The sequence below is a fragment of the Salvelinus sp. IW2-2015 genome, linkage group LG20 (assembly GCF_002910315.2).
Source record: "Salvelinus sp. IW2-2015 linkage group LG20, ASM291031v2, whole genome shotgun sequence".
Classification (NCBI taxonomy): Eukaryota; Metazoa; Chordata; class Actinopteri; order Salmoniformes; family Salmonidae; genus Salvelinus; species Salvelinus sp. IW2-2015.
This window is the reverse complement of record NC_036860.1, coordinates 6,955,455-6,969,017: the sequence shown is the minus strand read 5'-3', so window position 1 is coordinate 6,969,017 and position 13,563 is coordinate 6,955,455. Positions and strand designations below refer to the sequence as shown.

The 13,563-nt window shown below is 41.4% G+C and overlaps 1 pseudogene; it reads right to left on the bottom strand.

Moving 5' to 3' along the window:
- The window catches only part of LOC111980509 (signal transducer and activator of transcription 5B-like), a 93,515-nt pseudogene that overhangs the window by 9,521 nt on the left and 70,431 nt on the right, over positions 1–13,563 (bottom strand).

The window sequence follows — 13,563 nt, the reverse complement described above, 5'->3', positions numbered from 1 at the left end:
GAAGAACATGGTGTAATTTGACTGAGCCAGTCTCTGCGGTCGACGACAAACGGATGCATCTGGTTTTCATGGGAAATGGGAAAGAGTAGCGGTGACGTGATTCCTTCTTTTGACGTAACAAGTGACCACTCCGTCTTAACTTCCTTCCTCCCAGTTTACTTGGATTGGTTGAACAGCGGAGAAGAGAAAACTCCCCGACAGTTGTTTTTCTCTCGTCAGGACCAGAAAGAAAGAAGGCTGTGAGGCGCTAGTTACGACCTTGGTAGTCCACGCATTCTGCTCATCTCTTCTGAAGCCTGTGTGTGCTGTATTGATAAGAGTTGCAAAACGGCAAAACAGATCTGGACGCAGTTTATCAGTCTTTCTTACTTTAACCTGGAAAGACCAGCTCATTACTCCCGACGCTAACTGAGAGCTACAAAGACGAATGGTAAATTCTCCTCTGTCACAGACCCGCCCTCGCGGTTCGAGCGGCTTGATCGCTCTCAAAGACTACATGAAAAGAGAGGCGGGGTCAGAGAGGAGGTCACGAGGGTTGAGGAGAGGACAGCAGCACAGCACACAAATTTCCAGATATTCACCTTTAGGAGCGGTTCTCTGATCACACACCTACATATTCCCTTTCATTCCAGGAGAGATTTAAAGGATACTTCGAGATTTTTCACAATGAGGCCCTTTGTCTACTTCCCAGAGTCAGATGAACTCATGGATACGTTTTATGTCCCTTGTGTCCAGTTATGAGGAACGTTAGAGGTAGTTTCGCAAAGTCAATGCACATTTACTAGCATTCGCCTTTAACTTCATTCTGAAATAGAGACATAAAAAGGTATCCACAAGTTCATTGGCCAAAATCCCGAAGTAATCCATTTAAGCCGAGTTTTACATGTAAATATCCATGGATGAACCCTAGGGAAACCTTCAAAACAGCATGTGGGCTGAGTAAACTGCTATCTGTATGAGTATGAACAAGAATGAGAATGCAGAATCTCCAAAAAGCCTCTTGGCTCCAGTTTAGCTGGGGTTGTTCTCTGAAGCGATCTTCTCAAGGGTCTGTGTTATTAACAACTGAGACTCCCTGGCCCATCCATCTCACCAGGTTCCTGAAGTTTGGCGGCTTGAGTTTCCTGTGCCTGGTGGTACTCCATCACACAGTTGTTTGTTAAGGATCTCTCCACGCTGTCACTGGAGAGGGGGAAGGAAGAGGGACGAGGAGGAGAATGAGAGGTTAGATGCTTTCAGCAGATGTATAATCATTAAAGTCATGAAACTTTCACAGAACATGAAGGGAATGACTCAGTTCAATTTACTGTGAGGAGTTTTTTTCAGGTCCAAAGCTGACATCTTGCAATATGCTACCCAAATTGCCCCTGGGCTAGGATAGGCTGACATGGCATATTCTTTTAGTACTAGGAAGGAACGATTTATACAACCTTAAACAAAACTTTAGGGGTCTATTAGGTGTGTAGAACGTGGGACTGTGGCACGAACAAAGTAACATCTAAATGTGGATCTCCACTTGCTCCATAGATTCCACTGAGGCATATATATCAGTGATAGGGGCTCTATGCTGGAAAACTTATCTTCCTGGTGTTCTCGTTCTGAGCAAGGCCTTCGCCTTGTTTCATGATGATGGTGGCCTTGGACATGCGGGGGTTCCATGTGGCACATTGAGCGTCTCCGCCCACTAGAGCGCCACTGTGCGACAAACTTGGTCGGGGTTTTCAGACCTGGGGAGGCTGCTTCTTATTGATAAAGGTGCTGGAGGGAGGGAGGGAGGGGAAGAGAGAGACAGACAGAGAGCGAGAGAGAAGGAGAGAGAAAGAGAGAGAGAGAGCGAAAAGAGAGACAGACAGACAGACAGACAGACAGACAGACAGACAGACAGACAGACAGACAGACAGACAGACAGACAGACAGACAGACAGACAGACAGACAGAGGACAGGGGCAGGACAAACAGATTAGAGTCAGAGGAAAGTGTAGCGGGTTGCTTTAAAGGGATAGTGCAACATTTTAGCTTACCCAGAGTCAGATGAACTCATGTATACCATTTGTATGTCTTTGCATGCAGTTTGAAGGAAGTTGAAGGTAGATTCTGGAGCAATTGCTAACTAGCGTTAGCCCAATGACAGAAAGTCTACAGGAACAACTGCATGCTAGTTAACAATGGCTCCAGAAACTAACTTCAACTTCCTTCAAACTGCACACAGAGTCATACAAATGGTAAACATGAGTTCATCTGACTATTTGTTTGTAGAAAAAGGACTTGATTGAAAACATTTAGTACTATCCCTTTAACCAACAGATCACCACAGGGATTTCTGCTCATCACACACTACTGCCTATTACGTCTATTTGACCTGCTTTTGAAAGTTACACAGTATGCAAGCTGTCAGCTCTTCATGCTCCCACACATAAACACGCACAGACAGACAAACGCTACACACACACAGGCAGCGTGATGCTCATTCATTCAGGCACGGAAGGCTTTTTAGTAGAGTACGCCGTTTGTGTTTTAGGCTTGGCTGACCGTACTCAATATGAGCAGGCAGTGATGAGATACCCTCCCTCCCCCCTAGCCTCCCTCCCAGGCACCTGCTAGAGGTTTAGGGGAACAGTAGAGAGGATGTGGGTGTGGTTTCGCTGGAGAGCAGGAAAGAGCGAATTAAGAGGAGAGGAAACACCAGTGCGGTAGTATGGACTTTAAAAGTAGTGTTCTTACGCTCTCAACGCTCCCCTGTCTGTGGCCTAACGGACATCGTTCTGACAATAATACAGCTTCTCAGTGCATTATGGGTCTCTGTGGGGACCACAGTACATTATGGGTCTCTGTGGGGACCATAAGGAGAGAGCAAAGGGTTCTGGGAGCAGTCAGAAGACTTCCTGATCCAGTCAGTGAGGCTGACAGACAGTGGCCCCAGGGCTACAACACTCTACCATGGAACTCAAGCTAACTTTCTGAGCCTGTTAGCCTTTCTCCCCATCTCACCATCATTGTAGACTCTTCATCTCTAGTCTCAAACACTTTTTGTCTCTTTAGCTCTCGTATCGACCCTCTTTTGTATCCCCCTTCTTTCTTTCACTTAATGTCCTTGAAACGGTTCACTCTTCCTCTTCCTCGTACTGTATCTTCCTCTCCTTTTCTAAACCGTTCACTCTCCCTTCCCGGTTTCTTTTCCTTTGATCTTATAGCAGCCTCCCTCTCTCCTGCGCTCCATCTTCCCTCCGGTAGCGTGGGTTAATGTAGGCTTGACTGGATGTTTGTGTTGGTGTGTTCCGTATTGGCAGGTTCAATGCAGGAGTGGTGGTGAGCGAGCTGGTCTTGGCTCAGCACAAGTCAAACTTTGCTGCTCCACAGAGTCACATTAACCGGGCCTCCGGTGATGTGCGGTGTCGGAGTCATTTCTAATGTCATTCTTTGGTAATATAATGTTAATCTACGCTCCTATTGCCACATAAAGGAGTCAGGGGTTGTGTCAGTAGGATAGGGTTTGTATAAAGGGTTCACACTGAGTGTAGTATGTTCTCTCATTTCGTCCCATCACGAGGAGATGGGGGGGGGGGGGGTTGTAAAGACATGACTGTACAGTAGCATACACACTGAAGATTTAGGGTGCTATAAGAAGTTTCACATTTTTCACACACCATCAACATCCAGCTCAAAGCACTTGCACAGATCCAACACACTATCAACCTATTCTACAATTCCTTGCACTTTGATACTGAAAATTAACAACAACTTCACACACACACACAAACGCACGCAGGTTACACACACACACTGGTGACCAGTGCTGAGATGATGTCTGTGATGGTGCTTGTTGAGGTCGTTCAGTAGCTCCTCGATGGCCGGGATGGAAGCTGTTGTCTTCAGTGTTCTTCTCCTGATCTGCTGCCTGTTTGCCAGATCGTCTCTGCCAACTTCTCAACCACCTGAATCACACCCCACACACACAACACACACACACACACACCAGCACACACACACACACACACCCCCCCAACCAACACACACACACACACACACACCCACACACACACACACACACACACACACACACAAAATAAGGTTCTCAAAATGGGCAAATTAAGATCACACAACTCACAGTTCAGACTCTTACAAGCTCAGACAACCAGACAGACTACAGTCTAGTTCAAAATATACAGTTTTAAGACAAGGTAATAATTCCATGCTGGAGCGTTCACAAGTAAACACATTCACTGGACCGTTGCTAATTCTATAGTATTAGCATTGAAAAACGTGACCCAAGGTTCAGAAAAATCAAGTAATAAAGTGGGTGAGATCATGTGAAAAATGTTTCAATGAATAGAATGACAGGAAAACAGTAATTCTAAGTGTTTGCTAAGTAGTTTTCTGAAATTCACAACGATTGTGTTTATTTTCCGCTTTGATGGCAAACTCTCTGTACAGCTAACATTCACTTGTTCATATGTTCCTTGTTTGTCTATCTTTTTATGTCGTCTGTCTACATGTTTATATATGTTTACAACAAGCAAGGGGAAGATATCAGAATAGGGGCATTGGGGAATAATAACATATTGTACGGAATACATTTGTACTGTAGTGAAGCCGTCTCTAGAGTAATGCAAGGTGTCTTTCATGATCATGTGAAACGTCAATTGCTATGGAAATGCTGGGATGTGTTTTTCAATGATGTTAAAGGTAATTATGATGCAACTATGATGGTGATACGATATGGATTACAATTATCATCATGAATATTAAGGCTATACGCACTACATGTTACACACATAGACACTCAACCATGCAAATTGGCGGAGTTATTATTTATTTGGACAGCACACATTATAGTCTTACTCTTATACAGACATCGTACACACTCTCACTAAATCACATCCAATGTCATACACATCAACCTACTCAGATTTACTACACACATAATATCTTGTCTCAATTTTCTAACATCTGTGGCATTGATTCACAGGCAAGGGAATAAAACAAATATGGCTTGAACGTATTTCTTGAATTCTAAATAATCAGACATTTGAAAGCTCTAATTTTGACTGTCATGATACCTCTGACGGCAGTAACTGTCACATTCTGACCTTAGTTCCTTTGTTATGTCTTTATTTGAGTTGGTCAGGGCGTGAGTTGGGGTGGGCATTCTATGTTGTTTTTTCTATGTTTTGTTCTATTGTCCTTTTCTATGTGTTTGGCCTAGTATGGTTCTCAATCAGAGGCAGGTGTCAGTCGTTGTCTCTGATTGGGAGCCATATTTAGGTASCCTGGTTTTCATTGTGTTTTGTGGGTGATTATTTCCTGTGTAGTGGATGTCACCYTACAGAACTGTTGCGTTTCGTTCTCCTTTGTTATTTTGTTTAGTGTTCTATGTTTAATAAATATAATGATGAACACTTACCACGCTGCGCTTTGGTCCTCACCTCATTCCAACGACGAGCGTTACAGTAACTTTATAAGCACTAATTATGGTCAATTTAGACTGAGAATAGTATCTAGTTATGGTAAGGGGTGAAATAAGTATAGCCAGTGATAATTGTAATGGTTTAGCAGGTAATAAAAAAAGAAGATCAGTCTTTACGTGGCTAAAAGAAAAGGAATATAACATATACTGTTTACAGGAAACTCACTCTACATCCTTAGATGAAGTTGCGTGGAAAAAGGGAATGGGGTGGTGAAATTCTTTTCTGTCATGGACAAAGGAACTCAAAAGGTGAGATGATATTAATTAACAACAATGTAAATCTGAATGTGTAAACAGTCAGGAATGATTCGCAAGGAAGGTGGATGTTTTTGAATATGAAAGTGGACGAAAAAGAGATTTGGCTCATTAATCTATATGATCCAAATCAGGATGATCCATACATCTTCGAAAATATTTATACCAATTTATTGAACTCACAGGCAACAAATGATCAAATCATTATGATAGGAGACTATAACAAAGTGTTAAGTACCTCAATTGACCGTAAAGGAAATCACTCTACAAACTATCATCACCGTGCCCTTAAGGAAATCACAAATATTATGGACACATTAGAAATAGTGGATATTTGGATACTAAAAAACCCCGACCTAGTGAGATATACATGGAGGAGACTTAATCAAGCTAGTCATCTTGACTACTTTCTTGTCTCTTTCTCTCTTGCATCAAAGGTTAAAAAAGTTTTAATAGGAGACAGAATGCGATCGGATCATCATCTAATTGGCCTTCACATAACTCTTATAGAATTTCCACTTGGATGGGGATCCTGGAAATGTAATCAAAGTTTACTGGAGGACAACTTATTTTTAACTAAGACAAAATAACTTATAACTGAATATTTTCAGTATAATATAGGTTCAGCAAATCCCCTTATTGTTTCTGATACTTTTAAATGTACCTTCAGAGGTCATTCAATTCAATATTCATCAATAATAAAAAAGCAGTTTCTGGCAAAAGAGACAAGACTAACAAGGGAAATACATTAATTACTAGTACAGGTAGATATCAATAAAAACAATACTACAGAGATACAAAATAAGTTAGAGGAAAAACAAAAAGAACTTGAGGAACTTAGTCAAGAACGATCTAATGTAATCTATTACAAAAATAAAGCAAACTGGATGGAATATGGAGAAAAATGCACAAAATTATTCCTGAATCTCCAATACAGGAACACTAACAAAAATAATTTGCAAAAACTTGTTACTGAAGACGGAGTCATTTATGATTCTCCGAATTATATTTTAAAAGAGGTAGCTAAATATTTTAGGCAGATGTTCTCTTTTCTGTCTCATCTTCTCCCACTGAATGAAGATTACGGTAAGGAAGTCTTTCCAAATGATATAAAAAATGGAAAATTTACAAATGTACAGAAAAATCAGTGCGAAGGCAATATTACAGAGAAATAACTATTTGAGGCTATTAAATCATTTCAGTCTGGAAAAACCCCAGGGCTTGATGACATACCGGCAGAGGCATATCAAGCTTTTTTTGATGTACTAAAAGCTCCATTGTTAGATTGTTTTAACTACTATAGAAATGGTAGTGTGTCAGGTACTCAGCAGGAAGGCCTGATTTCTCTATTATTAAAACAAGACCCAGATGGCAAATATAAAGATCCAGTGTATCTAAAACACTGGAGGCCCCTTACACTTCAATGTTGTGATGCAAAAATACTAGCAAAATGCATAGCACTCAGAATTAAAAGGGTTTTACCAGGTATTGTTCATCCTGATTAGACAGGTTTTTTTACATTGGTGATACATTGGAGATAATATACGACAACTACTAGAAATAATAGAACATCATGAAACATCTAAGAAGCGAGGCCTGGTCTTTGTAGCAGATTTTGAAAAGGCATTTGATAAAGTAAGACGGGATTTTATTTATAAATGCCTGGATTTTTTCAATTCCGGTGAATCTCTTATAAAATAGGTAAAAGTAATGTATAGCAAACCCAGGTGTAAAATAGTAAATAACGGCTACTTCTCAGAGAGTTTTGAATTGGCAAGAGGAGTTAAACAAGGGTGTCCTCTGTCACCATATCTATTCATTATGGCCATCGAAATGCTAGCTATTAAAATCAGAACCAATAACAACATTGGAGGATTAGAAATCCAAGGCTTAAAAACAAAGGTGTCCATGTACGCCAATGACTCAAGTTTTATATTAAGTCCGCAAGCTAGATCCCTGCAATGTCTCATTGAAGATCTAGATAAAAAACCTAATTATGATAAGTGTACAATACTATGTATTGGATTGTTAAAAAATACATATTTTACACTACCCTGTAGTTTGCCTATAAAATGGGCTGATGGTGAAGTAGACATACTTGGTATTCATATCACAAAATATATAAATAAGCTCTCCACAATGAATTTCAATAGAAAACTTGTAAAAATAGACAAGATCCTGCAACCATGGAGAGGTAAATACCTGTCTATTTATGGAAAATTTGTTATTAACTTCTTAGTCATATCTCAGTTTACTCACTTACTTATGACGCTGCCTACTCCTGATGATTAATTTTTCAAATCATATTAGCAAAAAATATTTCGCTTCATCTGCGACGCTAAACCAGACAAAATAAAGCGTGCCTATCTATATAATGAATATGAATTGGGTGGGTTGAGATGGTTAAATATAAAAGCACTAAACCTCTCTCTAAAAGCTTCACTTATTCAAAAGTTTTACCTGAACCCTAAATGGTTCTCAAGCAGATTACTAAGAAAAGCTCATCCATTGTTTAAAAATGACCTTTTTTGCCTTTGTGCAGATTGCCATGTCTCATTTTAGATTAATAGAAAAGTATACTTTTTTTAAAGTATCTCTCTTTTTCAAACAAGCATTGTAGAGCTGGTTACAATTTCAATTTCATCCCCCTGAAAATATAGAAAAAATATTACAACAAATATAATGGCTGAATTCAAATGTGCTGGTTGATAAAATACCTGTATTTATGGGAAAGATGTTTGAAAAAGGTATTTTGTTCTAAAATGATAATGTAAATTGGAATGGTTGAGTTATGTCCTTCATAGAGGTATCGAAATTGTATGGGAAGGTCTGCTCAATCCAAGAGTACAACCAATTGATTACAGCATTACCCCAAAAATGGAGGAGGCAGGTGGCAGCGGGAGGAGGTAGGGAACTTGTCTGTCTGCCCAATATAAAGGATCAAAACTGATGAAGCAATAAAAATAGCATAAATAGGAAAGTATACTAGTTTCATTTGAGGACCAGGATGTTGACAACTGTGCTATACAGATGGCAAAATAGTTGGGAAGAGATTTTTGATGTATCGATTCCATGGTATGAGTTGATATACAGTTGAAGTCGGAAGGTTACATACACTTAGGTTGGAGTCATTGAAACTCGTTTTTCAACCACTCCACAAATTTCTTGTTAACAAACTATAGTTTTGGCAAGTCAGTTAGGACATCTACTTTGTGTAAGACACATGTAATTTTTCCAACAATTGTTTACAGACAGATTATTTCACTTATAATTCACTGAATCACAATTCCAGTGGGTCAGAAGTTTACATACAGTAAGTTGACTGTGCCTTTAAAGGCTTGGAAAATTCCAGGAAATGTTGTCATGGCTTTAGAAGCTTCTGCTAGGCTAATTGACATCCTTTGAGCCAATTGGAGGTGTACCTGTGGATGTATTTCAAGGCCTACCTTCAAACTCAGTGCCTCTTTGCTTGACATCATGGGAAAATCAAAAGAAATCAGCCAAGACATCAGAAAAAAAATTGTTGACCTCCACAAGTCTGGTTCATCCTTGGGAGCAATTTCCAAACGCCTGAAGGTACCACGTTCATCTGTACAAACAATAGAACGCAAGTATAAACACCAAGGGAACATGCGCCATCATACCGCTAGGAAGGAGACGCGTTCTGTCTCCTAGAGATGAACGTACTTTGGTGCGAAAAATGCAAATCAATTCCAGAACAAAGACCTTGTGAAGATGCTGGAGGAACCAGGTCAAAAGTATCTATATCCACAGTAAAACGAGTCCTATTTCTACATAAGCTGAAAGGCCACTCAGCAGGAGAAGAAGCCACTGCTCCAAAACCGCCATAAAAAGCCAGACAACGGTTTGCCACTGCACATGGGGACAAAGATTGTACTTTTTGGATAAATGTCCTCTGGTCTATGAACAAAAATATAACTGTTTGGCCATAATGACATTGTTATGTTTGTAGGAAAAAGGGGGAGGCTTGCAAGCCGAAGAACACCATCCCAACCGTGAAGCAGGGGGTGGCAGCATCATGGTGTGGTGGTGCTTTGCTGCAGTAGGGACTGGTACACTTCACAAAAATAGATGGCACATGAGGGGGGGAATTTGTGGATATATGAAGCAACATCTCACGACATAAGTCAGGAAGTTAAAGCTTGGTCGCAAATGGGTCTTCCAAATGGACAATGACCAAGCATACTTCCAAAGTTGTGGCAAAATAGTTTAAGACACATAAAGTCAAGGTATTGGAGTGGCCATCACAAAGCCCTGGCCTCAATCCCATAGAAAATTTGTGGGCAGAACTGAAAAAGTATGTGCGAGCAAGGAGGCCTACAAACCTGACTCAGTTTACACCAGCCTTGGGTCGGAGAAGGGCCAAAATTCACCCAACTTATTGTGGGAAGCTTGTGGAAGGCTACCCGAAATGTTTGACTCAAGTTAAACAATTTAAAGGCAATGCTACCAAATACTAATTGAGTGTATGTAAACTTCTGACCCACTGGGAATGTGACGAAAGAAATAAAAGCTGAAATAAATTATTCTCTCTACTATTATTCTGACATTTCACATTCTTAAAATAAAGTGGTGATCCTAACTGACCTAAGACAGGGAATTTTTACTCGGCTTAAATGTCAGGAATTGTGAAAAACTGAGTTTAAATGTATTTGGCTAAGGTGTATGTAAACTTCCAACTTCAACTGTATAAAATGACGCAAGACTCAAGACTGTGCCACCAACAAAATGTTGAATATTTGTGGCATAAAATCATCGAAGCTCTGCAGATTTTGTTGTGAGGATACAGAATCAACCGACCATTTATTTTGGTATTGTCCTCAGGTAGCCTGTTTCTGGTCTCAGGATCAGAAATGGCTAAAAATGCATAGCATTGATCTAAAATTGACCCTGGAAATAGTACTGTTAGGAGATCTGGAGAGACTGGGTCAGTCAATTTCTAATACTCTTAGTAAAAGTATTTATCTTCAACTTGCAATCTGTGGATTCTATTCGATTAGATAGATTGAAATTGTACGTTAAACATCACAGCGTAGTTGAAAGATAAATGTTGCGTAGAATTCCGAAGAGGGTGGCCAGCAGAGATAGGTGGGATGGGCTGAGGGAAGCTGAGGGTTGGGATGTGGAATTGGAGACAAGTGGGAATGGAGTTGCTTTGCGTGAAATAGAATAATGGTCAAAGAYAAAAGTCAAAAATAAAGTCAAAGTAAAACATAATAAAAAGTACGTTTGAATGACACTGAAGGTCAGTGTTTTTACAGCTAATGCCGGTTTGCCTGAGGCTGATGCCGTGCAGGTGTTTGTACACATGCATATACACACACTCTCATTCAAATACATACATACACAGACACACACACATGTAATAGTGCCAGACATGCACTCAAACATATACAGTTGGCATTGCTGTTCTGATTTTAGTGGTCCTTGATGTCCTTTGTTTTTGTTTTTTTGTTGCGTTTCTGTTTGCTGTTTTCTTTTGTCTTTTTCTTTTTTCTCTTTAGTTAATTTGGTTGGTTGTTGGTGCTTTGGGGGGTTCTTTGGGGTGGGGAATGGAATTCATTGTATTTTGAAAAAAAAAAAATTCTGGGGGGAGTCTGTGGGAAGGGTCTCGGATGGTTGAGAGTCAGCTATTGGGGAACTGTGGGGGGATGTTGGAGGGTTCGGGTCCCTGTTTGTTTGGCCTGGTGGGAGATCTGTTGACGTGCCCTTGAGCAGGGCATTGACCCTGGATGTGTCTGTGTGTCGCCCTGAATGGGAGTCTGTTGGATGACTGCTGTGGTTCAGTTGTTGAGCGGCTACACTGCTAGTATATTGTATGTTTTGGATATTCAATAAAACATATTTTTAAAATACATTGAATTCTTCCCCATTGTTGCAAAGAGTTATGGGATATTAGAATCCCATTGTCWTAACCTTTGTCATCTTCAACCTAGACTACAGTCATCTTCCCAACTACACCCCATATAAACCCAGCAGTATCCAATAGTCAGCTTGTTAACTGGGTGGCCCCTGCCCTTTGATCAATCCTAGACATATGTGATCTCTGTTAGGGGTAGAGGGTGATAGAAGGGGTCTCACCAGGACTGCAGGATGTCCAGCCCCCCCTCTGGAGGACCCCCGTTGCCGGCCAGCTGTTGCCGTCTCTTCCAGTGGATCAGCTCGTCATCCAGGATAATGGTCTGCTGCTTCCTCAGCAGCTGCAGGCTCTTCTGGTGCTTCTCTGCCACGATTCTAAAAGGCTCCTACGACGAAAGCACACCAAACGATTATGTTAGGTCAGAGAAAGTCACAGAAAAACACAGCCATTTTTCCAGCCAAAGAGGGAGTCAAAAAAGCAGAAATAGATAAAATGAATCACTAACCTTTGATGATCTTCATAAGATGACACTCTAGGACTTCATGTTACACAATACATGTATGTGTTGTTCGGTAAAGTTCATATTTTTATCCAAAAATCTGAGTTTACATTGGCGCGTTATGTTCAGTAGTTCCAAAACATCCAGTGATTTTGCAGAGAGCCACATCATTTACAGAAATACTCATAATAAACATTGCTTGAAGATACAACTGTTATGCATGGAATTTTAGATCCACTTCTCCTTAATGCAACCGCTGTGTCAGTATTCAAAAAAAACTTTACGGAAAAAGCACACCATGCAATAATCTGAGTACCAACACAACCCAAAGAGATATCCGCCATGTTGTGTAGTCAACAGATGTCAGAAAGCATTATAACCTGCTCAAAAAAATAAGGGAACACTTAAACAACACAATGTAACTCCAAGTCAATCACACTTCTGTGAAATCAAACTGTCCACTTAGGAAGCAACACTGATTGACAAATAAATTTCACATGCTGTTGTGCAAATGGAATAGACAAACGGTGGAAATTATAGGCAATAGCAAGACACCCCAAATAAAGGAGTGATTCTGCAGGTGGTGACCACAGACCACTTCTCAGTTCCTATCTCCTGGCTGATGTTTTGGTCACTTTTAAATGCTGGCGTGCTCTCACTCTAGTGGTCATGAGACGGATCTACACACCACACAAGTGGCTCAGGTAGTGCAGCTCATCCAGGATGGCACATCAATGCGAGCTGTGGCAAGAAGGTTTGCTGTGTCTGTCAGCGTAGTGTCCAGAGCATGGAGGCGCTACCACGAGACGGCCAGTACATCAGGAGACGTGGAGGAGGCCGTAGGAGGGCAACACCCAGCAGCAGGACCGTACCTCGCCTTTGAGCAGGAGGAGCCTGCCAGAGCCTGCCAAATGACCTCCAGCAGGCCACAAATGTGCATGTGTCAGCATATGGTCCTCACAAGGGCTCTGAGGATCTCATCTCGGTACCTAATGCAGCAAGCTACCTCTGGCGAGCACATGGGAGGGCTGTGCGGCCCCACAAAGAAATGCCACCCCACACCATGACTGACCCACCGCCAAACCGGTCATGCTGGAGATGTTGCAGGCAAGCAGAACGTTCTCCACGCGTTTCCAGACTCAGTCACGTCTCTCACGTGCTCATGTGCTCAGTGTGAACCTGCTTTTATCTGTGAAGGGCACAGGGCCAGTGGCGAATTTGCCAAACTTGGTGTTCTCTGGCAAATGCCAAACGTCTGCACGTGTTTGGCTGTAAGCCACAACCCCACCTGTGGATGTCGGGCCCTCATACCACCTCATGGAGTCTGTTTCTGACCGTTTGAGCAGACCACTGCACATTTGTGGCCTGCTGGAGGTCATTTTGCAGGGCTCTGGCAGTGCTCCTCCTGCTCAAAGGTGGAGGTAGCGGTCCTGCTGCTGGGTTGTTGCCCTCACTAACGGCCTC